At 43.3% G+C, this 27,145-nt stretch overlaps 1 pseudogene; it reads right to left on the minus strand.

The window, feature by feature from the left end:
• Positions 1 to 26,782, minus strand: part of LOC134357622 (leucyl-cystinyl aminopeptidase-like) — a 90,505-nt pseudogene extending 63,723 nt beyond the window's left edge.
• Between the last annotated feature and the right edge of the window lie 363 nt (positions 26,783 to 27,145).

The raw sequence follows: 27,145 nt of genomic DNA on the forward strand, positions 1-27,145 counted from the left end.
AAAAATAATGCTACCATCGTAAACCAGCTAATGTTGATCAAAATAATACGGGGTGTGAGTAACAGTTTTGATCTTACCTATACTGAATTGAGAGCCAAATACTATTGAGGAATTTACCAACTAAGTTTCACAGAAAGCACGAACAGCACAGTGCAGAATGATAATAAAACAGGGTGGCATGGTCGCATAGTGGTTAACACAATGCTTTATAGTACCAGCGACCCGGGTTCAATTCCCCCTGCTGTCTATAAGGAGTTTGTATGCCCTCTAGTTTTGGACTCCTCTTCCCTGTGGAATAGACAATGCTCATCCACCATATCCATACCAATTTGTAAGCCTCTATGAGGTCTACGTTGGTTAAACACACATGGAAAAAATCTACATCATGAAAGAAAGAAAACCAGCTTTTTTTTGAGGAAGTTGGATTTTTGCCAGTGTTTCAAGGAGTGTGTGGAATCTAAGCAGTTTATGCAAATGCAATGTACTAGTACACACACAAAATGTGGGAGGAACTCAGCTGGCCATGCAGCATCTATAGAAATGAATAAACAGTTGAAGCTTTAGGCCAAGACTCTTCTTCAGGACTGCAAACAAACAGTGCAGATGCCAGAATAAAAACATGGGGGGAAGGGAAGGAGAATAGCTTGAAGGTGATCGGTGAAGCCAGGGAGGTGGGAAAGATAAAGGGCTGGAAAAGGGGGAATCTGATAGGAAAGGAGACTGGACCATAGGAAAAGGGGAAGGAGGAGGGGTACCAGGAGGAAGTGAGGGGCAGGTGAGAAGAGGTACTTTAAGAGACATGAGTGGGAAATTCAAGAACAGGGGAAGGGGAGAAAAAACGTTTTAACCAGAAACAGAAATTGATATTCATGGCATCAGGTGTGTTGCTCCTTGGCCCTGAGTTTGGCCTCATCATGGCACAAGAGGAGGCCATGGCCATCGACTTACATGTTGGAATGTGAATGGGAATGCAAATGTACATAAATGTATATAACTGTTCACAATATGACGAACAGTTATAGGATCATATTCTATATATTATATCAACAATTATATTTGGCCAAGTTTCATGCACAAACAAGCGAACAGGCCACAGACAGCATAGCGCTGTTAGCATGACGTGATCACTGCTCAGGGCATTCCGGCGTTAGGGGTTTAATTCCAGTGCAGTTTTGTCAGGAGTCTCTATACGTCCTCTCTGTGGAATACGTTGATAGGCATATGGCTAGTAGGGGTAGCTGTAGTCCCGGTGCAGGTAGATGGGAGTAGGCACTTTAAATGGTTTTGGCATGGACTAGATGGGCCAAAGGACTTGTTTCTGTGCTGTTCTTCTCTATGACTGACTCTGTAACCTACATTTCACAACGGGTGATAAACAATCCACAGTGTGTTTCTGTATGACACGTAATGAAGATTTGCTTCCCACAGATAGCTTATTCACCACAGGCTCTCAGTTTTGTTAGCAGTATTTGAAAGGGGAGACTCGCTTGAGTCCCAGCTAAGCCTATCTTTTCATCGGCTACATGGAACAGACCATGTTCCAAGTGTACACTGGCATCGCTCACGAACTCCTGCTATAGTACATCAGTAACTGCCCTGGTGCTGCTTCTTGTACCTCGTCGATTTCAAAAATTTTGCCTCCAACTTCCACCCTGCCCTCAGATTTATTTTGGACTATTTCAGAATCAGAATCAGGTTTAATATCACCAGCATATGTCATGAAATTTGTTAACTTTGCGGCAGCAGTACAATGAAATAAATGTTAAATTAATATAGAGAAAGACAACTAAAATACAGTAAGTACTGTATAGATATGTCTATTAAATAGTTGTTCAAATAAGGAGAGCAAAAAAACAGAAATAAACAAAATAGCGAGGCAGTGTCCAAGGGTTCAATATCCGTTCTGGAATCGAATGGCAGAGGGGAAGGAGCTGTTCCTGTATCACTGAGCGTGTGCCTGTACCTTCTTTCTAGCAGTAGCAATGAGAAGAGGGCATGACCTGGGGGGAGTGGTCCTTAACGATGGACACCGCTTTCCTAAGTCACAACTCCTTAAAGAGATGTGTTGGATACTATGGAGGCTAGTACCCATGACGGTGCTGACTAATTTTACAAAATTCTGCAACTTACTTCGATCTTGTGCAGTAGACCCTATCCCTCTCTCCTTACCGTACGGTGATGCAGCCAATCAGAATGTTCACTGTGGTACATCTGTAGAAGCTTTTGAGTGTTTTAGTTGACAAACCAAACTTGCTCAAACTTTGAATGAAATAAAACTGCTGTCTTGCCTTCTTTTTAGCTGCATCAACATGTTGTGTCCATGTTAGGTGCTCAGAGATATTGACACCGAGGAACTTGAAATTGCTCTCTCATTCCACTTCTAATCCCTCTGTGAGGATTGCTTTGTGTTTCCTCGTCTTACCGTTCCTGAAGTCCACAATCAGCAATGTTGTTGCTGTAACACCACTCAACTAACTGGAATATCTCGCTCCTGTACACCCTTTTGTCACCATCTGAAATTCTGCCAACAATGGTTGTATCATCAGCAAATTTATAAATGCCCTTTGATCTGTGCCTTGCCTCTCAGTTTTGGGTGTAGAGAGGGATGCAGTGGGCTAAACACACACTCCTGTGATGCGCCAGTGTTTATTGTCAGCGAGGTGGCGATGTTATTTCCAAACCACACAGATTGGGGTCTTCCAGTCAGGAAGTCGAAGATCCAGTTGCAAAGGGACCATAGGACCATAAGACAGAGGCAGAGTTAGGCCATTCAGCCCATCAAGTCTGCTATGTCATTCCATCATGGCTGATCCCAGATCTTATTAAACCCCAGAAACCTGCCCTCTCACCATATCCCTTGATGCCCCAACCAATCAGGAATCTATTAACTTCCTCTTTGAATGTACACATGGACCTGGCCTCCACCGCAGTCTGCGGAACAGTATTCCACAGATTCACCACTCTTCCACTAAAACAATTCCTCCTTACTTCTATTCGAAAAGGTTGCCCCTCGATTTTTAGGTTGTGCCCTCTAGTTCTAGATACCCCCAGCGGAGGAAACATCCTCTCCACATCCACCTTATCTAGTCCTTTCAACATTCGGAGACGCACAAGCCTAGATTCTGCAGCTTTCTGATCAGGACTGTAGGAATGATAGTGTTAAAAGCTGAGCTATAGTCAGTAAACAGCATCCTGACATGGGTATTTGCATTGTCCAGGTGATCCAAGGCCGTGTGGAGAGCCATTGATATAGTGTCTGCTGTTGACCTATAGTATGGTGGGAAATTGCAGTGGGTCCAGGTCGTTCCTGAGACGGGTGTTGATTCTCGCCATGACCAAACCCTCAAAACATTTTATCACTATAGGTGTGAGTGCTGTAGGTGGGAGTAAACGTTGCTCTGGGCGCTGGTATAATATTTACCCTGTTGAAGCAAGTGTGAGCTTCCAACCACAGCAATGAGAGAATGAAAACATCTTCGAATACCCCTGCCAGTGGTTCGCACAAGTTTTCAAACTCTTCCCAGGTACTCCATTGCGAAGGTTCAACATCTTGAAAGACAGCCTGACATCAGCCTGAGACAGAGATCACAGGGTCACCAGATGCTGCAGGGTCCCTCATTGCTGTGGTTTTATTGTTCCTTACAAAGCGACCATAAAAGGCATTGAGGTCATCTGGTAGTGAGGCATTGCTGCCATTCACGATGTTGGGTTCTGCTTTCTTGGAAGTAATGGCCTGCTAACCCTGCCGAAGTTGACGTGCATCCACTGTCGCCTTCAACCACTCTCAAAATTGTTTCTTGGCTCTTGAAGTGGACGTCCGCAAGTCCAGCTGGTTTTCTTACACAGACCTGGGTCACCAGACTTTAATTCCACAGATCTAGCCCTCACCAGACTATGAACCTCCAGGTTCATCCATGGCTTTTGGTTTGGGTATGTACAGTAAGTTTTCATACGCATACACTCATCCACACAGATTTTAATGAAGTCAATGACAACAGTGGCACGTCTCTATCTTTTCTTGATCTCTCTGTCTCCATCTCTGGAGACAGTCTATCTACTGCTATCTTTTATAAACCCAATGACTCTCAGAGCTATCTGGACTATACTTGTTACCAATCCGTCACTTGTAAAAATGCCATCCCCTTCTCTCAGTTTCTCCATCTCCACTTCATCTGCTTTCAGGATGAGTCTTTTCATTCCAGAACAACTGGGATGTCCTCCTTCTTCAAAGAAAGGGGCTTCCCTTCCTCCACCTTCAACCCTACCCTCACCTGTATCTCTTCCATTTCGAGCATATCTGCCCTCACCCCATTCTCCTGCTGCCACACCAGGGACAGGGTTCCTCTCATCCTCACCTTCCACACTCCTAGCCTCTCCATCCATCACATAATTCTCCGTCATTCTGCCAACTCCAATGGGATCCCACCATGAAGCACTCTCCTCCCCTCCCACTTTCCGCAGGGATCGCTCCATACGTGACTCCCTCATCCATTCGTCCTTCCCCACTGATCTCCCTCCTGGAAGTTACCATTACATGCGGAACTAGTGTCACAACTGCCCCTACACCTCCTCTCTCTCACTACCATTGAGGTCCCCAAACAGACCTTCCAGCTGAGGTGATACTTCACCTGCAAGTCTGTTGGGGTCATCTGCTGTATCCAGAGCCAATGTAGATAGGGAGACTGCTTCTCCAAGCACCTACACTCCATCTGCCAGAAGAAGGGGGTTCTCCCCTTGGCCACTCATTTCAATTCTACTTCCCATTCCCATTCCGATCGGTCAGTCCATGGCTTCCTGTACTGGCACACTGTTGCCACACTCAGGTTGGAGGAGCAACACCTTATATTCTGTCTGGGCAGCCTCCAACCTGATTACATGAACATCAATTTCTTTAACCTTCAGTAAATGCCCCACTCTCCTCTCCTTCACCATTCCCCATTTCTGCTTCCCACTCTCACCTTACCTCCTTATCTGCAGGTCACCTCCTTCTGGCGCTCATCCCCCTACTCACAGGAACTGCTGCGTACTTGTTCTTGCAGATAAGTGGCTGGAGGACAACATTCCATGCACCATCAATATTCCAGCCTTGCCACTCACGGACGTGTGGTAATGTGACATTTTGTGACTGTATATGCTGTGTGTAACTGTATGTACTGTGATATACTCCTTAGCCCCACAAGAAAGCTGTTTCATTCTGCTTTTTATGTGTGTGGGTGAATGACAATTAAAATTGAACTTGAGGTTCAGACCTGATTGAGGCCATTTGTGTTTTATATGTTTGCACATATTTCTCCATAAACTGGCAGCAAGCCCATGACAGAGCTATTACACAGAGAAGAATGCAGGACAACCGCTCACTCAGTGGAGCAGCAGTGTCGAGTCTCCTGCAGCACTCTGCTCTCATGCTGGGAGATCTGTTACTGAGCTTACGCCAGGTTAGACCTCGTGGCTCATGACAAGTGAATGAGAAAGTTCTCTTACTATTTAACTGAGTGATGTTAGTGGAAATATTTCTAATTGCTTTGATGCGATTGATTGCAAACTACCCAAGTTAACCCACAGTTGCATATATTAATGAGGCTTTTTCCCTTCCTACTGAAAGACCTATCCATCAGTGTAGATGATCTCTATGAGAAACTCTTAGGCATAGGGATAATAGAAAAATAGAATGATATGCAAGAGAAAAAGATTAGATTGATCTTAGAGTAGGTTATGAGTTCGACACAAAATCTCGGGCAAAAGGTACGTACTGTGCTGTTGTGTTCAATGTTCTACAAGTACCTGAAATGTAGACTGGAGAGAAGGTCAACTACCTGATCAAACAACTAACACAGTCACATTTTTTTATACATGAGAAACATTAATATTTTCCTCTCCCTCTCTCCTGTATGAATTCTGAGAATCCGCAGCATTTTCTATTTTAATACCAGCCTGAGTAAATACAATATCTGCAGAAGAACAAGCTGATAAGTGTGGAAAGGCAGATACCCAAACTGAGATTCTGATTTAGGATCTTATTACCCACTCATTCGGCTTTGTCTAAAGTGTCTTGATATTACATGCACTAAAGAGCAAAACAAAAAAAGCTGGGTATCTGAACTAATTCCAAAAGTTGCAAGCAGTACTATGAATTACGAATACTGAAAGGCCGAGATAGTGTAGATGTAAAGAGGATATTTCCAATAGTGGGGGAGTCTAGGACCAGACGGCGCAGCCTCAGAATACAAGAACATCCCTTTAGAATAGGTCAGAGTGTGGTGGATCTGTGGAATTCATTGCCACAGACAGCTGTGGAGCCCTACTCATTGACTATATTTAAAGCAGAGGTTGATAGGTTCTTGATTAGTTATGGAAGGGAGGCAAGAAAGTTGGATTGAGAGGGATAATAAATCAGCCATGATGAAATGGCAGATAAGACTTGATGGACTGAATGGCCTAACTCTGCCTTTTGGTCTAAGTCAGGCAGCTCCTGTGGAGAGAGGAGCAGATAAGATTACAGGTCAATGACTCTTTGAATGATTGACTTTTTGAAACTTCATCTGTTTCTATCTCTGTAGATGCAGTCTGACCAGCAGAGTATGTGGAGGAACAGGGCGTGGAGGGATATTGGTGATGCAGGAGATTGGAATTAGCTGGTTAGACATTGTGGTTAACATGGACTCGTTGGGTCAGAGAGTTTGTATCTGTACTGTATCTCTCAAGCTTACCCAATTCCTCTCTGAAACACCAGATCAATTCTCTTTCCACCAGCTCTACAGGCAGCATCTTTCAGACCAGAGAAAATCTGTGTCAACAAGCTTTTTCCTTATACTGTCCTTCTGGCTTTGGCCATAACTTAAAATGGGCATTCTGTGTTGCAAATCATTCCTGGGGAGTATCACTGCTAAATTCTTTTGAATTCCATGAGTCTCCATTATTTATTTGTTTATTTATTTAATGATAGAGCACAGAGTTGGCCCTTGCAGCCCTTCCAACTGTGATGCCCCAGCAACCCACAATCTCGATTAACCCAAACCTAATCACTTATAATCAGCTATTCACCGACTCAGAACGTCCTTGGATTGTGGGAGGAAATCGGAGCACCCTGGGAAAACCCATGTATTCCACACGGGGAACCTACAGAGACTCCTTACAGAGTGGGTCCGGATTTGAACTCCAAGCTTGGGAATGCCGGGTACTGTAATAGCATCACACTAATTGCTATGGTACTGTGTTAACAATCCCTTCCCATGGATTTTAGCAGCTGCCTTCCAAAGATCTACATGGCAATATTTGCTCCAAATTCCTCATCAACATTCCCTAAAATTGAAAACAGGTTATTTGAACATGACTTCCCTTTAACAAATCTGTGCTGGGTCTCCTTTACAAAGTCAAACTTTATTATATAGCCTTCTGATGGTTTTTGCCAATTACCATTTCACCACAATGAAACATACAATGTGCTTTTGCTACTGTGCTACACAGTTGGCATCAGTTCCCATGTTCTGATCACTACTAACTACCTGGTAAGTCTGAGTGTCAGCCCAGCTCATCTGGTCCCTCTCACTCCTCCTATCCAGAAGCAACAATGCTTTCCACTTCACTGGCCAGTAAACATACCGGTCAAGGAAGTCCTGATGAGCACATTTCAGGAAGACCTTCCTATCTTTACTCCTTAACGGCGGCTCAATCAGTGGCAGGAGCAGAGCACAGTGACGAGGTTTCTCGCAGGTCAAAGACGCTTGTTTAAAAGGAGAGCTGTTTTTGTTTCAGAGGTCATCCAGCTGCCTAGGTGACTCTAGGAAATCATGGTATCATTATTGGACGACCTGGTGTCAGGTTCCGCATGCACACACAGACTTTTAGCCCCACATCAATATCAACATTACTTAGCAATAACAGCAAAAATGGACACTTTGATATATCTGCATCATTAAATAACTTCAGCATTTACCATGGATAAATAGAAATTTCCTACATTTGTACATAAGAAATACTAATGCTACCTTGGTCGACCCTGCCATCACACTAGTTCTAATGCCACTGTTTCCAATACTTTTCATCTCAGGTGAATGTTCAGCAATTCAACTTCCTGATAAATTTATAAACTATCCCTTTGATTACTTATCAATCTTAGATCCTCTGTCAATACCTTCTTCCGCAATCTACTTGATCTTTATACTCTGTACGTTTCTCTTTCTATAGTTAATCTGAGGATTAACAGTGGAGAACATTCTGACAGGCTGCATCACTGTCTGGTATGGGGAGGGAGGCACAAGATCGAAAGAGGCTAGCGCAAGTTGTAAAATTAGTCAGTGCCATCTTGGGTACCAGCCTTCGTAGTATTTAAGACATCTTCAAGGAGCAGTGCCTCAAAAAGGCAGCGTCCATTATTAAGGACCCCTTCACCCAGGATATGTCGTCTTCTCATTGTTACCATCAAGGAGGAGGTACAAAAGCCTGAAGGCACACACTCATTGATTGTGGAACAGCTTCTTCCCCTCTGCCATCCAATCACTACATGAACATTGAACCCATGAACATTACCTCACTTTTTTTTATTATTTGTTTTCCACTATTGTTAATCTAACTATTATATATATACTTATGTAATTGGTTTACTTTTTTTTTCTTTCAATGTTATTATGTATTGCATTGAACTGCTGCTGCTAAGTTAACACATTTCACAACACATGCCAGTGAAAATAAACCTGATTCTGATTCTGAATCTGAACTCATCTGTCATAAATCACACACCTCAGTTCTTCCTGTTTGATTCTCAATTGTTTAATTTTCCTGAATTACTTCAGACATGACATACAATTGTTATCAAGGTACCAGAAGCTCTGTTGCTATGCAGTGATCAGTTCATACTTCCAACCATTCTCAGCAAAACCAAAATTGCAATTTATCATCTAATTAACAGACTTTGCTCCAGCCATTTTATTAGGTACACCTGTACACCTGCTCGTTAATACAAATATCTAATCAGCCAATCATGAGGCAGAAATTTAAAGCAAAAGAACGTGCAAACAGAGTCAAAAGGTTGTTTTTCAGACCAAACATCAGAATGGGGAAGAAATGTTATCTAAGTGACTTTGACCATGGAGTTTAAAAACGTAAACATGAGGAATTCTGCAGATGCTGGAAATTCAAGCAACACACATCAAAGTTGCTGGTGAACGCAACAGGCCGGGCAGCATCTCTAGGAAGAGGTACAATTTACGTTTTGGGCCGAGACCCTTCGTCAGGACTAATTGAAGGAAGAGTTAGTAAGAGATTTGAAAGTGGGAGGGAGAGGGGGAGATCCAAAACGATAGGAGAAAACAGCAGGGGGAGGGATGGAGCCAAGAGCTGGACAGGTGATTGGCAAAAGGGATATGAGAGGATCATGGGACAGGAGGCCCAGGGAGAAGGAAAAGGTGGGGGGGGGGGAACCCAGAGGATGGGCAAAGGGTATAGTCAGAGGGACAGAGGGAGAAAAAGGAGAGTGAGAGAAAGAATGTGTGTATATAAATAAATAACGGATGGGGTACGAGGGGGAGGTGGGGCAATAGTGGAAGTTAGAGAAGTCAATGTTCATGCCATCAGGTTGGAGGCTACCCAGACAGAATATAAGGTGTTGTTCCTCCAACCTGAGTGTGGCTTCATCTTTACAGTAGAGGAAGCCGTGGATAGACATGTCAGAATGGGAATGGGATGTGGAATTAAAATGTGTGGCCATGGAGTGATTGTTGGTGTCATTGGGGGCGGCTTGAGTATCTCAGAAACTGCTGATCTCCTGGGATTTTCATGCACAACAGACATGAAAAGTCTGGAGCTTACTGAGAATAGTGCAAAAAAACAAAAGTTAGCTGGTGAGCGGCAGTTCTGCGGGTGAAAATGCCTGGTTAATGGGAGGGATCAGAGGATAATGGCCAGGCTAGTTCAAGCTGATCAGAAAGTGATAGTAACTCAAATAAACATGTTACAACAGTGGTGTGCAGAAGGGGAACTCTGAATGCACAGTAAGTTGCACCTTGAAGTCGATGGGCTAGAGCAACAAAAGACTACACCAGGTACCACTCCTGCACCAAATAAAGTGGCTAATGAGTGTATACTTCCATTGCAGTATGCTAATTAAATGAACAAAACCTTTTGTTACTGGTACCTTCAGCATGTTGGATAAAGAGATATAGTCAGCTTCCCTTATCATTCTGATCCCAAATGTGGCCTTAAATGCTGGTTCATCAAAGCATGGAAAGGCAGTTCATGCAAAAAAAAGGTTCAAACGCAGTGGCAGCCAATATCCTGTAATGGAGAAATAACAACGTTAAAAACAAAAGCAGGTACAGGTTAGCCATCCCCTTGAAGCTGCTCCACCATTCAGTAAGATTATGGACAATCCTGTACCTCAAGTCCATTTTCATCTCAAAACATCAATCCGTAGATCTCAGGTTTAGTGAACATCCGCGATAAAGTTTTTAGAAGATTTATCAGAGGAATGAAATCTATTGTTGGATTCTGATATTTTTGATCCAAGGTTATTTCAGAAGTCAACACTGCAGCACAAAACGTAATGCTTCATGATCATTTTAATAAACAATAATAGTACAAGGAGAGTTAGAAATGTGGAGTTACAAAACTCTGGGAGCCAAGAGCAAAGAATAGTGAAGGATTAAAGAAAAAGATGACCGGCCAACATGATCAGGCCTTCTTGTACCATAAGAAATACTCCATTCAAGGTTCAATAACCAAACAGCCCCTATTCAAATTATGTGACACCAGAGAAGCTTCCAGAAACATACAAAGAACTGTAACCACTAAAGAACATACTGAACAATTACATATACATACTATGACCACTCGGAAACATACTACAAAGTTTTATGTACATGGGTAGTTATAAAAATGCAAGTGGGCAGAAAAGTTAAGCTATAAAGAAAATAACAATTGTACAGTCTAATCCAACACAATCTATGTATAGTTTTGGAGAACAGAATTTAATATCACCAGCATATGTAATGAAATTTGTTGATTTGCGGTAGCAGTACAATGCAGTACTCAATAATGGAGCAAAAAAAAACATGAATTAGTGCAAGTATATATATGAAATATTTAAATTAAATAAGTAGTGCAAAAATAGAAATAAAAAAACATCATGAAGTAGTGTTCGTGTGTTCAGTGTACATTCAGAAATTGGATGGCAGAGGGGAAGAAGGAGCTCCTGAATCATTGAATGTGTGCCTTCAAGCTTCCTAGTACATCCTTCCTAATGGTAGCAAAGAGAAGAAAGCAAGACCTGGGGGATTGGGGTCCTTCTTGATAGATGCCACATTTTTGAGACATCACTCCTTGAAGATGTCCTGGATACTACAGAGTCAAGTGCTCATGATGGAGCTGACTAAGTTTACAGCTGACTTCAATCCTGTGCAGTAGCCCCTCCCCACCCCATACCAGACCATTATGTAGCCAACTAGAGTGCTCTCCCTGGTTCATCTGTAGAAATTTTTGAGTGTTTTTGGAGACATACCAAATCTTCTCAAACTCCTCATGAAACAGAGCTGTTGTCCTGCCTTCTATATACTGCATCGATATGTTGGATCCAGGTTAGATCCTTAGAGATGTCGACACCCAGGAATTTGAAATTGCTCACTCTTTCCACTTCGGATACCTCTATGAAGACTGGTGTGCCTTCCTCGTCTTACTCTTCTCGAAGTCCACAATCAGTTTTTTGGTCTTATTGATATTGAATGCAAGGGTTTTGCTACAACACCACTCAACTTTACTTCTTTACTTTACACCTTTACTTCCTGAGAAAACTAAAGAAATTTGGCTTGTTCCCTAAAACCCTCACTAATTTTTATAGATGCACCGTAGAAAGCATTCTTCTAGGGTGCATCAGAACCAGGTATGGAAGCTGTCCTGTCCAAGACCGAAAGAAGCTGCAGAAGATCGTGAACACAGCGCAGCACATCACAGAAACCAATCTTCCGTCCGTGGACTCACTTTACACCTGTCGCACGCTGTCGGAGCAGTGCTGCCAGGATAATTAAGGACACGACCCACCCAGCCAACAGACTTTTTGTCCCTCTTCCCTCCAGGAGAAGGTTCAGAAGCTTGAAGACTCGTACGGCCAGATTTGGGAACAGCTTCTTTCCAACTGTGATAAGACTGCTGAACGGATCCTGATCCGGATCTGGGCCATACCCTCCAAATATCCAGACCTGCCTCTCGGTTTTTTTGCACTACCTTACTTCCCATTTTTCTATTTTCTATTTATGATTTATAATTTATATTTTTAATATTTACTAATTTTAACTATTTTTAATATTTTTAATATTTAATATTTGCAATCAGGGAGTGTGAAGCGCAGATTCAAATATCGCTGCGATGATTGTACGTTCTAGTACTAATTGTTTGGTGACAATAAAGTATAAAGTATAACTACCTGATATATCTCACTCCTGTATGTCATCTCTTCACTGTCTGAAATTCTGCCACAATAGTTGTATCATTGGCAAATTTATAGATGACATTTAAGCTGTGCCTAGTAACACAGTGATGCGTGTGGGGAGAGTAGAGTCGTGGACTAAGCACATATCCCTGAGAAATGCCAGTGTTGATTGTCAGGGAGGTGGAGATGTTGTTTTCAATCCACACAGATTGTTGTCGTCTGGTTAGGAAGTTGAGGATCCAGATGCAGAGAGAGGAACAGAGGCCAAGGTACCGGAGCTTATCGATCAGAACTGTTGGGATAAATACTCATTAGTGCTGAGCTGTAGTCAATATAGAGTATCCTGACATTGGTATTTGTGTTGTCCAGGTCACCCTGATATAGGAATTTGTATTGAGCAGGAGGAAGGCACTAAGTCCTGCTCTGTCATTTAAAAGATCACGACTGCTCTGTCTGAAATCATAGCTTTGCATTCCCATACCCCTGCAGGAATCTTCAACCTTTGCTCGTGAAGTACTTATACAAACTTTGCCTTAAGAATATTCAAAGTCTCTACTTTCACTATCCTTTGAGGAAGAGAGCTCCAGCAACTCAATCCTCAAAGGAAGTCTCTTGGCTGAAGTTGATGACCCCATTCTTTCAAAGTGACACCCAGAACTATATTGCCCATAAGAGGAAAAGTCATCTCCACATCCAATCTATCAAAACCCGTTGGGATCTTATACGTTTCAACAGATTCATCCTTTACTCATCTTAAAGAATCCAACTCAATATTTTCATGATCTTAGGAAAGTAAAACTTTCTTGGTCTTGTATGCTCTTGACCAAGCCAGAATGAGATATATAATTGGAGTGATTAACTACGACAGAGTCTATTAATTAGTGTTCATAATATTACAGCATGTTGTTATGTTATGGGCACTAATTAGTAGACGCTGAAGCTGCCTGAAGTAGAAGACCCGAAGTAACTGAAGCTGCCTCACTCGAAGAATGATCCAGAAGATGATCTGACTGAAGACACCAAATCAAACAATAAAGTAAACCTAATAGGTCAAACTACTGTCATGAGCTTAATGCAGTAACAAGATCTGTCACAAAAGAGTAGATGTGGAGAGGATGCTTCCTGTGGTGGGGGTGTCTAAGACCAGAAGGCATCCTTTTAGAATGGAGATGAGGAGGAAATTCTTTAGCCAGAGGGAAATGGATTTGTGAAAATAATTGCCGCAGTTAGCTGTGGAGCCCAAGTCACAATAGTACAGCACAGTACAGTACAGACCAACCCTCAAACCCTGCCTCCCATATAAACCCCCCCCCCCCCAAAGTCATGGTGTATATTTTAGGCAGAGGCTGATATATTCTTGATTAGTCCGGGCATGAAGAGATATGGGAAGAAGGCAGGAGATTGGGCTGAGAAGGAAAATGGATCAGCCATGATGAAATAGCAGAGCAGGCTTTGGGGACCAAATGCCCTCAATTTGCTCTGATATCTTACTGCCTTAAGGTCTTAAATGGAGGAAGTGGAATTGCTCTGTTAAAAATCATGGAACAAAATGAAGGCACTATATTAATTGGTTCATTTCTCGCTAGGGAAAAAATTAAGCAAGGTTTATGGCCTAGTGGCTCGTATGGAATAAACTGGTTTTGGATTTTTGGCAGAATAGAATGGAACTTTATTGTCGTTGCTCAAAGACAACCAGATCTCACTGCTACTCCAGTCTGTGCAAATCAGATACTTACAATGTATGTGTAACAGCTTCGATGAAGAAAATGTGTCCGAAAACTGATACCCCACAAGTCATGAGTAGTACAAATTTTGCTTGCTTTGTAATCACTAGGAAGTATTTAATCTTGAATGGCTTTTTTGGAAAAAAAAACAAACAGCTGTGTCATTAGAAATGGAAGAAACAGCACTTCTTGAGAATCAGTGACACCTATAACAGGTTCAGGAACAATTAATACTCTACAGCCATCAGGCTTCTGAACTAGTGTGGATAGCTTCAATCACACTACTCTCAACTGAACCTACAACCTACAGACTCACTGTTCAGGATTCTTTACAACTCATGTACTCAGTATTATTTTTAGTGGGACAGTTATTCTTCTTTTTCACATTGGTTGTATGATGGTCTTTGTTTATGTATAGTTTGTCATAAATTCTATTGCATTTCTTTGTTTCCTGTAAATGCCTGCAAGAAAATAAATCTCAAGGTAGCACATAGCAACAAATATGTACTTTGATAATAAATTTACTTTGGCTTTAATCACAGAATCTTATACCTTTACAAATCCATTGAAAGATAAATACAAAATGTAACTCATTAGGAGTTGAAAAGCAAAGTTGTCTGACCTTGTTTTGTTTTTATCTTGATAAGTGCCTTTAAAAAACCCAGATAAATTATCAGATAGATTAGCTGAATATTTCAGATTCAATACATATTTTTCTCCTTTTGTCAGCATTGGGTTATACTTGATTGCAATTTGCTTATGCGTTGGATATTCCAAAACCTGGACATTCTTAGGGTGGCTGGTTCCTTCCAGAGTAATGGTTGCCGCGGTGATTTTGAGACCTGAGTTGTGAAGAGTAATGTTTTCGGTATCTTCCATGATTAGAAGGCTTATGTGTACAGAGCCTGTGAATTTCAAGGTGGTGAGATTAGGGTGCAAAGTAAGATCATAGTGCACAGGTACAACAGCTTTAGGCAGTCTCATCTTTGGCCAAGGGAAAACCCGTCCATTGGTTGCCAAAGGATATATGAGGGTTGAAGTCATGTTCAATTTGTGGCAGCCTTCTTTTGTGAAGGTACATTTAGGCAGAGAGTAGAGCCCTATCGATATAGAAAGTATAATCACAATGACAAATGCACCAACATGGAAAGTTTGACCAACAGGCAGTGAACACAAGTGACGGTTATACACTCATGATACATTGTTACGGTGGTTGGAACTCCTGTTCATGAACGACTTGTCCAGCCATATTACAGATGAGTTATCATCAGCCTCATCATCATCTAGATTGTGTTCATCCAAACCACGCACCGGCAACTGGGAACTGAGTGGTTCATATTCAATTTCGTTAGGTTCCACAATATGAAGGCGTGAGTACTTGGGCAAGTCCGTGGGCTCTGCTTCAAACATTGTGTTCTCGATCATGTTTCTCAGCAACTGAGCCCGATCTGAAAGACAAAATGGTTTCAAATTCATTCAGCATGCTTGAAACCTGGCACTGCCCTATTCACCTCTAGCAGGTTTCAGAGTCAGAATCAGATTCATTGTGCTGGCATTGGAGAAGGTCCAGAGGAGGTTCACAAAAATGATCCCAAGAATGAAAGGGTTAATGTATGAGAAACGTTTGATGGCCCTGGGTCTGTACTTGCTGGAGCTTAGAAGAATGAGAGAGAGAATCGCAATGAAACCTTTCAAATATTGAAAGATCAAGATAGAATGGACAAGAGAGGATATTTCAGAGTGGGTGAGACTAGGACCAAAGGGCACATACTCAGTACAGATGGATGTCTGTTTAGAACAGAGATGAGGAGGAATTCCTTTAGCCCGAGGGTGGGGAATCTGTGGGATTCATTATCACAGATGGCTGAGGAGGCCAAGTCATTAGGTACATTTTAAGTGGAGCTTGATTGGTTCTTGATTAATAAGGACATCAAAGGTTGTGGGGAGAAGGGAGGAGGAATGAAGTTTAGAGAGATAATAAATCAGTAATGATTGAATGGCAAAGCAGACTCAATGGGCTGAATGGCCTAATTCTGTCCCTATGTCTGATGGTCTTATATCTCATGAAATCTGTTGTTTTTAGGCAGCAATATAGTGCAATAAGATATATAAAAATAAATAAGTAGAGTAAACTTCTGAATATTTGTATTTACCCAAGGCTTGTATATTCAAATGCTACTGTGAGTCATAATGTTCAAACCCTATTATTCTGGCGTTGTTCCAAGGCACAAAAGAACTTTCATACCTCAGAAAGAAAGGCAATGAATTTCCCTCTCTTCAAAGGTGCAAGACACCTTGAGTATCAGATCAGTCGATGGCTAGATATGAATAATGAAACACCCTAGCTGATACATCAGGAGTCAGGCTGGTTCATTTCCTCACTGCCTTGCTCAAATACTGATGCATCAACACAGCCTGAACTGGGAAGGTTCTAGATTTAACCTCAGTATTAACTCAATGACAACTGAGGATAAAACATAATTTTTTTCTTGTGAAAATATTATATTCTATCTCAGGGGTTCTTTGCCTTTTTTTCTGCCACAGACACTTTGGCAGTCCATTGAAGCCTATGGATCCCTTGTCAGAATAATGTATTCTAATATATAAAATAAAATACATATAGTTACAATAAAACCCCAACTATATTAAAATATCAAAATGTCAAAATACAGTTGTCACAATATGCTGGAGGAACTCAACAAGTCAGGCAACATCAGGACTGGATGAAGCACCTCAGCCTAAAACATTGATGGCTTATTTTCCTCTAAGATGCTGCCTGACTTGCTGAGTTCCTCTAGCATTTTATGTGTGCTGTTCAAGATTTCCATCATCTGCAGAACCTCTTCTGATTACTATAATATTCCTGGTTCTTTGCTGACGAGGTTGTGTCTCGCATCAACGTCCATAAGACCATAAAACGTAGGAACAGAAATAGGCCATTTAGTCCATCAAGCCATTTCATCATGGCTGATCCATTTTCCCTCTCAGCCCCAATCTCCTGCCTTCTCTCCGTATCCCTTCATGCCCTGACCAATCAAGAATCTGTCAAACTCTGCATCAGCTGCCTGTGGCAATGAATTCCACAGATTCACCACTCTCTGCTTAAAGAAATTCCTCTTCATCTCCATTCTAAAAGGATACCCCTCCACTCTGAGGCCGTGTCCTCTGGTCTTAAACTCTCCCACCATAGGAAACATTCTCTCCATATCCAGTCAATCCAGACTTTCTTCATTTGATAGTTTTCAATGAGGTTACCCTCATTCTTCTGAATTCTAGTGAATGCACGCCCAGAGCCCTCTAACGTTCTTCATTTGACAAGCTGTTGAAACCTGGAATCATTTTGTAAACCTTCTTTGAACCCAGTCTAGTTTCAGCATATCTTTCTAAGACAAGGGGCCCAAAACTGCTACTAATACTCCAAGTGAGGCCTCACCAGTGCTTTATAAAGTCTTAACATTACATCCTTGCTTTTAAGCTCGAGTCCTCTTAAAATGTATGCTCACATTCCTCACCAGACACAACCTGCAAATTAACCTTTGGGAATCCTGCACAAGGACTCCACAGTCCCTTTGTACCTCAGTTTTTTGTATTTTCTCTCCACTTAGAAAATAGTCAAACCTTTCATTTCTTTGATCAAAGTGCATGACCATACCCATGTCATCTGCCAATTCTTTGCCCATTCTCCTCATCTGTCTAAGTACTCCTGCAGCCTCTCTACTTCCGCAAAAACTATCTGAGCCTCCATCCATCCTCATATCATCAGCAAACCTTACAATAATGCTGACAATTCCATCATCCAAATCATTAGCATATGTAAGGGGGTTTCGTCTTTTATGTTATTGGGTAGGCTAATTAAAATGGCTTCTTTGTTATGTTATACTTGGGAATGCTTCTTTGTTATGTTAAACGCTGAGAAAGTCCTTCCCGCTAGCAGTTTGTTGAATCACGTCTGATAAGAAGATGTTATGAACCAATTGCACTAGTTGTTATGTTTTTGGTGTAGCTGTAAGATATTGTATGCGCGGGGTTTTGGGGGAGAAGGCGGGAGAGAGAGACAGAGAATGGACCAGGTGCTGTGACGTCCGCTAATGGGGTCGGACCCTGAGGAGGGCATTCGGGGAGGAGACGGAGATGGACTCGTGTGGAGCGTCTGGTCGACCACCGTTGTTGGTCCCAGGCGGCCGGTCGAAGTGGTCCGAGGGGTCGCAGGGTGAAGAAGAAGGGCCCCGAGCTCCAACTGTGCACGAGGAGATCAAACTTTCATAAGTGTGGCGTCTTTTATTTTCCTTTTATATTTTATTCTCTATTAATTATATAGTTTCAGTAATATCTATAAACTGTAAATCATTTAATCATATCTGGTGTATTGTCTGATATTTGGGCGGGGTGGGGTATATCACACAGCATCCACGCAAACTAATTACCCAGTTTGGCGGGGCCGAGGGCTGTTTCCCTAGACGACAGCGAGCCGAGTGACCCTGAGGGTGGCCAGGGGGGCTACACATATAATGTATGTAGACCCCTCACCGGTCTCGTATACAAACGTGGCTCATTAGCCGCTCTGCTAGCAGCCATGTGACTCAGCTGTGAGAAGGCCACCGTTCACAAACAACATGCATCTGGGGTCAGTATGACTTGGGGTTCAACCAAAGGAGAATGTCATGAAATTCCCTTTAAAGAAACCTCCATTTGAGCAAATGCTGTGTAAACACTGCCCATACGCAATTGTCAGTCGGCAAGAAATTACTGACCGTACACCGCATAAAATTATAAAGAGAATATGATTACAAATTTCAGCTTTATCTAACAGTTAATAGGAAAGAGAAAAGAAAAAAAAATACAAGGGCCCATTACAGTTAAACCTGTCCAATGTGCACAGATTGTTGGCTCTCATACTGGAGTTGTCTTTTACTTACGAACTGGACTCCTGGTCTGCATGAGAGCACACACCCAATTCTGAAATTCCCTCAAAGTCCAACTCAAACAAACTGGCTCTCTCTCAGGAGTATTGTCCCTTTTCCTTGCAGCCAATCATCTGCACAAATCACTTCTTGTGACGGGAACTCTCCTTCCCACGCCATTCTGTGGCATTTTCCCTCCTGTTCTCTCCACAGCTTCTGCCAAAAAAACCTGAACCAGTCTACTGTCCATCACACATCTCGGTCCACCTTGCCCACTCCAGACCTTTCTCCCAATTCCACCATCCTGACTGGCTGACTCACATTACTAAGTTGGATAACATGTGCCCTTATCTTTAGCCGAAGCCAAAACACACTTTCCAGCATGGCACACTGCTTTTACAGAAACCTGCTGATTTAAACTACCCCACAGAAGAGCATTAGAAACCTTAACCAGGGTACTACAGGTAAAAGGAATCAGTCCCAATAGAGAATGGAACACCACTCGTAACTGGCAGCCAGACAGAAAAGGCTCCCTTTATTTCCATTAATAGTATCTTGCCAGTCAGCTGCCGTTTTATCCATTCTAGAATCCTCCCTGTAATACCATGATTCATAACTTGTTAAGCAGCCTCCTGTGTGGCACCTTGTTAAAAGGCCTCATGAAAATCCAAATACACAATATCAAGCGATTCTCCTTTGTCTATCCTGCTTGTTATTTCTTCAAAGATTCCAACAGATTTGTCAGGCAAGATTTTCCCTTAAGTAAACTATGCTGACTACTGTCTATTTTATCATGTGCCTCCAAACCACATCCTTACTGATCGACTCCAACATTTTCCCCAATCACTGAGGTCAGGCTAACTGGCCTATAATTTCTTTTCTTCTGCCTCTCTTCATTCTTGAAGAGTGGAATGATATTTACAATTTTCCCAGTCGTCTGGTATCATTCCAGAAACGAGTGTAGATGTGCTTATCCTGGAGACTGGATGTTTCTCAGAATTCTCACATCCCACAATGTACAAAACTCTGCCCCAGAGCCAATCTCACTAACCCACTATGCCCTAACAGATGAGGAATGAGCAAATAAGGACAGAGAGAGTCTCAGAGAGAGAGAGAGAGAGAGAGCTTGTGTCATCGTGCTATCAGGCCAGCACAGCATGCCCACGATTTACAAAGCCTAACCCATAAGTCTGGTACATGGGAGACCACAGCATCCAGGGGAACCGGTATGAGATACCATGAAAGCAGTCAAGTACACGTCAGTCACCCAGGACATGCCCTCTTCTCATTGCTCCCATTAAGGAGGAGCTACAGGAGACTGAAGACACACACTCAACATTTCAAGAACAGTTTCTTCCTCTCCACCGTCAGATTTCTGAATGAACAATAACCCCATAAAAACAAAATCAGTATTTTTCCCCTGACGTTTGCACTACTTATTTAATTATTTTGTTACACACACTCATCATCGTAATCTATAGTTTTATTATACATTGCAATACACTGCTGCAGCAAATTTCAAGACATATCATACTGTGTAAAAGCCTTAGGCACATATAAATAGATAAGGTACCTCAGACTTTTGCACAGTACTGTAGGAATGTTATGTAATGCACTGCTGTGCTGCCACAAAAAACAAACTTCTTGACGTATGTGAGCGATGATAAACCTGATTCTGATAGAAGCATAGAAAACCTTCAGCACAATACGGGCCCTTTGGCCCAAAAAGCTGTGCTGAACATGTCCTTACCTTAGAACTACCTAGGCTTACCCATAGCCCTCTTTTTTTTCTGAGCTCCATGTACCTGTCCAGGAGTCTCTTAAAAGACCTTATCGTATCCACCTCCATCGCCACCACCGGCAGCCCATTCCATGCACTCACTACTCTCTGCATAAAAAAACTTACCCCTGACATCTCCTCTGTACCTACTTCCAAGCACCTTAAAACTAAGCCCTCTCATTGTCTCTGTTGTGGACTGAGATTGGGAAAGGGCAGGGAGATAGGAATCATGGTTGGGAAAAAGGAAAGGGAGAAAGGAGGAAGCAGGGAGCACCGGAGGGAAGTTCTGTAATGATCAATAAACCAGTTGTTTGGTATCAAATAACCTTGCCAGGTGTCTCAGAGCTGGGTGTGCCTGTACCCAAAACACTCTATTACCCAACATAACACACATCAAAGTTGCTGGTGAACGCAGCAGGCTAGACAGCATCTCTAGGAAGAGGTACAGTCGACGTTTCAGGCCGAGACCCTTCGTCAGGACTAACTGAAGGAAGAGTCAGTAAGAGATTTGAAAGTTGGAGGGGGAGGGGGAGATCCAAAATGATAGGAGAAGACAGGAGGGGGAGGGATGGAGCCAAGAGCTGGACAGGTGATAGGCAAAAGAGATACGAGAGGATCATGGGACAGGAGGTCCGGGAAGAAAGACGAGGTGGGGGGGGGGACCCAGAGGATGGGCAAGGGGGATATTCAGAGGGAGAAAAAGGAGAGTGAGAGAAAGAATGTGTGTACAAAAATAAATAACAGATGGGGTACGAGGGGGAGGTGGGGCATTAGTGGAAGTTAGAGAAGTCGATGTTCATGCCATCAGGTTGGAGGCTACCCAGACGGAATATAAGGTGTTGTTCCTCCAACCTGAGTGTGGCTTCATCTTTAGAATAGAGGAGGCCGTGGATAGACATGTCAGAATGGGAGTGGGATGTGGAATTAAAATATGTGGCCACTGGGAGATCCTGCTTTCTCTGGCGGACAGAGCATAGGTGTTCAGCAAAGCGGTCTCCCAGTCTGCATCGGGTCTCGCCAATATATAAAAGGCCACATCGGGAGCACCGGACGCAGTATATCACCCCAGCCGACTCACAGGTGAAGTGTCGCCTCACCTGGAAGGACTGTTTGGGGTCCTGAATGGTGGTAAGGGAGGAAGTGTAAGGGCATGTGTAGCACTTGTTCTGCTTACACGGATAAGTGCCAGGAGGGAGATCAGTGGGGAGGGATGGGGGGGACGAATGGACAAGGGAGTCGTGTAGGGAGCGATCCCTGCGGAAAGCGGGGGGGGGGGAGGGAAAGATGTGCTTAGTGGTGGGATCCCGATGGAGGTGGCGGAAGTTACGGAGAATAATATGTTGGACCCGGAGGCTGGTGGGGTGGTAGGTGAGGACCGGGGACCCCTATTCCTAGTGGGGTGGCGGGAGGATGGAGTGAGAGCAGATGTACGTGAAATGGGGGAGATGCATTTAAGAGCAGAGTTGATAGTGGAGGAAGGGAAGCCTTTTTCTTTAAAAAAGGTGGACATCTCCCTCGTCCTAGAATGAAAAGCCTCATCCTGAGAGCAGATGCGGCGGAGACGGAGGAATTGCGAGAAGGGGATGGCGTTTTTGCAAGAGACAGGGTGAGAAGAGGAATAGTCCAGATAGCTGTGAGAGTCAGTAGGCTTATAGTAGACATCAGTGGATAAGCTGTCTCCAGAGACAGAGACAGAAAGATCTAGAATGGGGAGGGAGGTGTTGGAAATGGACCAGGTAAACTTGAGGGCAGGGTGAAAGTTGGAGGCAAAGTTAATAAAGTCAACGAGCTCAGCATGCGTGCAGGAAGCAGCGCCAATGCAGTATTCGATGTAGCGAAGGAAAAGTGGGGGACAGATACCAGAATAGGCACGGAACATAGACTGTTCCACAAAGCCAACAAAAAGGCAGGCATAGCTGGGACCCACACGGGTGCCCATAGCTACACCTTTAGTTTGGAGGAAGTGGAAGGAGCCAAAGGAGAAATTATTAAGAGTAAGGACTAATTCCGCTAGACGGAGCAGACTGGTGGTAGAGGGGAACTGATTAGGTCTGGAATCCAAAAAGAAGCATAGAGCTTTGAGACCTTCCTGATGGGGGATGGAAGTATATAGGGACTGGACATCCATGGTGAAAATAAAGCAGTGGGGGCCAGGGAACTTAAAATCATCGAAAAGTTTAAGAGCGTGAGAAGTGTCACGAACATAGGTAGGAAGGGATTGAACAAGTGGGGATAAAACCGTGTCGAGGTATGCAGAAACGAGTTCGGTGGGGCAGGAGCAAGCTGAGACAATAGGTCGGCCAGGACAGGCAGGTTTGTGGATCTTGGGTAGGAGGTAGAAACGGGAAGTGCGAGGTGTGGGAACTATAAGGTTGGTAGCAGTGGATGGGAGATCCCCTGAGCGGATAAAGTCGGTGATGGTTGGGACACAATGGCCTGGTGCTCCTTAGTGGGGTCATGATCAAGGGGTAAATAAGAGGAGGTATCCATGAGTTGTTGCTGTGCCTCGGCAAGGTAGAGGTCAGTATGCCAGACTACAACAGCACCCCCCTTATCAGCGGGTTTAATAATAAGGTTAGGATTAGTGCAGAGGGAGTGGAGAGCAGAGCGTTCTGAAGGAGTGAGGTTGGAATGGGGACAAGGTGCAGTGAAGTCGAGACGGTTGATGTCCCGTCAGCAGTTAGCGATAAAGAGATCCAGAGCAGGCAGAAGAGCGATAAAGAGATCCAGAGCATATTGTTTGCGCTATTACCCAACGTTTCAGCCTCACCACTCCCAACATCTTTTGTGTCCACCAGATATGCAAGCTCGCTCTCCACTCCACGATGACAAATACAGTACTGAACAAAAGTCAGAAGCACCCTGGCTTTGTATGTGTATGTGCCCAGGACTTTTACACAGTGCTGTATGCCAGTAATATTTCATCAGAATTGTTTATAATTCCACGTTCCATAAACCAAAAACTCTCAAACAAGATGTCTAGAGCACTTGCCAATGCCTGGAGTCATAAACGTACCTTGCTTTTCCAAATCTGCAAGACTTACCTGTTTAACTGCACCAGTCATCTTTCTCTCTGAAAAGGATAGACAAATTAATCTAAAGTAGATGTGGTTCACCATGAAATCGTTTTCAAATAATCATTAATGATATTGTTTTAAAATTCAAATACAGCCATTTTAATGTCACTATTTAAACTGATTATACCTAAATTCATTGGATTAGCCAAAATGTTTATACAGAAGTGTAGCCCCCTGGTAAGCCTCAGACTCGCTCAGCTCGCTTTCGTCTACGGGAAGCAGCCTTTGGCTCCGCCAAACTGGGTAATCAAGTTTGTGTGGATGCTGTGTGATGTACCCCACCCCACAAAATAACAGACAATACACCATATATGATTAAATGATTACACTTTATAAATCTTACTGGAACTATGTAATTAATAGAGATAAAATATAAAAGGAGAATAAAAGGCTCCAAACTTATCAAAGTTCAACCACTTCGTGCACAACCATTGGAGCTCAATTAACGGAGTCTTCTTTCTACCATTTGATCCCCTCCAACCCCCTCAACCCGCCGCCTGGGACCAACCACTGTGGTCGACCAGACGCTCCACAAGTGTCTGTCTTCGTCTCCCGTCCTCGCCGAGGACCCTGGGCCTCGGACTCCCGCTCGGGGTCCGTTCCGCCGCCCAGCTTACAGCATCGCATCTCCTCTCCCTGTCCCCATTGCGCCCTCTGCCCCAAAGCCCGCGAAAAACAATAGCTTACAGACACACAAGAAAGAATAACATCTACCTAATTGGCTCGTTACCCTCTTATCAGTAATATAACCCAAACAAGCTGCAAGGGAGAAGCACTTTCTCAGCAGTTAACATAACAAAGAAGCCATTTTCATTAGCCTTAGCAGTAACATAAAAGAAGAAACCCTTACAGAAGAAAATACAAAATTTATTTGTGTTTGATTTTTCAGTTTATTCAGATCATAACCCTTCAAGAGGAACACAACCATGTTGTTGGGTTGGAAGCTGGTGTGCCTCAATGGCCTGGAGAGCTACGTTGGTTGGAGTCAGGTCTTTATGTTATGGCTGTTCATAGGGTCACTGCCAGAAATGGAGGACCTTCATTGCTGCCCTAAACCCGTGTCACAGTGGGCAGTAAGTAATTTGGTAAGATCATAAAATGCATTTATAAAAAAGCCCTCATTGCCCAGAGATATTAAATTAGCTCACTTACCCACACTAATTCCTGAACCTCGTGCAATTGTCTCCGCTTATTAATATATTATTTATATTTAATGATCATATCTCTTTTCAATTTTATTTGTATACAACAGGCTACCCTTTATCAATTGCTATTGAATGCTCAACACCATCATATCGTCACTATTAATCAATAAACTGCAAATCCTGGACCTCTGTACCTCCCTCTGTAACTGGATCCTTGACTTCCTCATTAGGGGACCGCAGTCAGAGTAGATCAGTAATAATGTCTCCTCAAGGATGTGTGCTTAGCCCACAGCCCTACTCTCTTTCTACTCATGATGGTGTTGACATCACTGCTGCTGGCACAACCTTAGATGTTGATGAGGAGACATAGAAGATTGAGGTAGATTGGATGATTAAGTGGTGTCACAACAACAACCTTATACCCACTGTCAGAAACACCAAGGAATTAACTGTAGGCTTGAGGAGGGGAAAGTCAGGAAAACACACACCAGTTCTTATTGAGAGGTCAGCAGTGAAAAGGGTGAGCAGCTTCAAGTTCAAGAGCATTAACATTTGGTTTGTCACCAAAGCCTCTTGCAGTAGAGCATCACTGTCTGGTATGGAGGCTCCAATACACATGACAGGCTGCAGAGGGTTGTAGGTTCAGCCAGTTCCATCAAAGGCACAACTCTCCCCAACAACGACAACACCTTCAAGAAGGTGGCATTAGAGACCCTCACCATCTGGGATATGCTCTCTTCACATTACTACCTCAGGGAGGAGGTACAGAGCCTGAAGACCCACACTCAAAGTTTTAAGAACAGCTTCTTCCCCTCTGCCATCCAATTTCTGAAAAGTCCATGGTACCCAACCGTTCCACGGTTTATTTTATTTATTTTTGGTCATTTTTATGTCTTGCACTGTACTGCTGCTACAAAACAGTACATTTCATGACCAAACTTCCCTCTATTTTTTTTACCGCTGCGCAAACCAACCGTTGCTCTGAGCAGGAAATTTTCACGCGGCCTGAAAACAGCACGGTGCTTTAAAAGAAAATTTCAGCTGCGTAAAACAAAGGCTATGTGTGTGGTAGCAGTTCAGTGACTGCACGGCCACGCATCCGCACAGCTTAGAGAGAATGATGTATATGACATATCTCAGCAATAATGAACAGGATTAGAATTTTGTTTTTGTCTTCACACTCAAACTTACATTAACTCCCCAGGTCTCCCATTTTCACCAGCGGCCCCTCACCATAATGCCCCACCTTCAACCCCCAAGACCCAACCCCACCCACAATGGCCCCAACCTCCCCTCCATCCACCTTGCCCCGTGACAGCTGACCCATCACTCTGCCAAGGTCCCTCACCCAGCAGTTGTTACCAACTTTGCGACATTCCATCCCACTGCATATCCTGGGGAGGCACTCACCACTCAGCAGCTGCAGCTCCTATAGCTGTAGCCTTTCCTTCTGCAACTCGACTCGACTCCGATCAGTCACCGGACCTTTTTGCTGAGCAGCTCAGTGCCTCAGGATATGCTCTCCGGCTGATGGACAGGCAGCAGTGAGTGTCACACTCGTACTGCAATGGCACACATTTTCCACACACCTGAGGAAATATGCAAATATTCCCAAAAAGACGAATAAAAAGCAAAATAACAAAACCTTCCTACTTACACAGCCACCTCCTTCCAAACTGCACCACTTCACACAAGTCCATCGATCACCATCTTCACTTACCTGTTTCTCTTTACTTCTTTGTGCTTGGAAACTGAGGCAAGAAGATTCAGCGGATTGATCGACGAGCTGCTTTTTATTGGACAACTGACCTCTTTCTGCCTGTCACCCAGTCAGGGAGTAAATCACCTTTAAGATCACATCCGTCTTCCAGCAATGCCTGGAGAGGCAGCGGGTCATTTCCTTTCATGTACTTTCAGCGCCTCTGCTGCTGATGAAAAAATAACATCAGAACATTTATTCCCCATTGACAGTCAACATCAGCAAAGTTTTTATTTAGTCTTCTGTAACCGAGATTTAATTCGATACAGGACAGGAGGTGACGGGGGGTTGGGGCTACAAGAATGCAGTCTTGTGCTGTACAGTATGTAACTGTTGTGCTGTGT

Source organism: Mobula hypostoma, chromosome 16 (genome assembly GCF_963921235.1).
Source record: "Mobula hypostoma chromosome 16, sMobHyp1.1, whole genome shotgun sequence".
Taxonomy (NCBI): Eukaryota; Metazoa; Chordata; class Chondrichthyes; order Myliobatiformes; family Myliobatidae; genus Mobula; species Mobula hypostoma.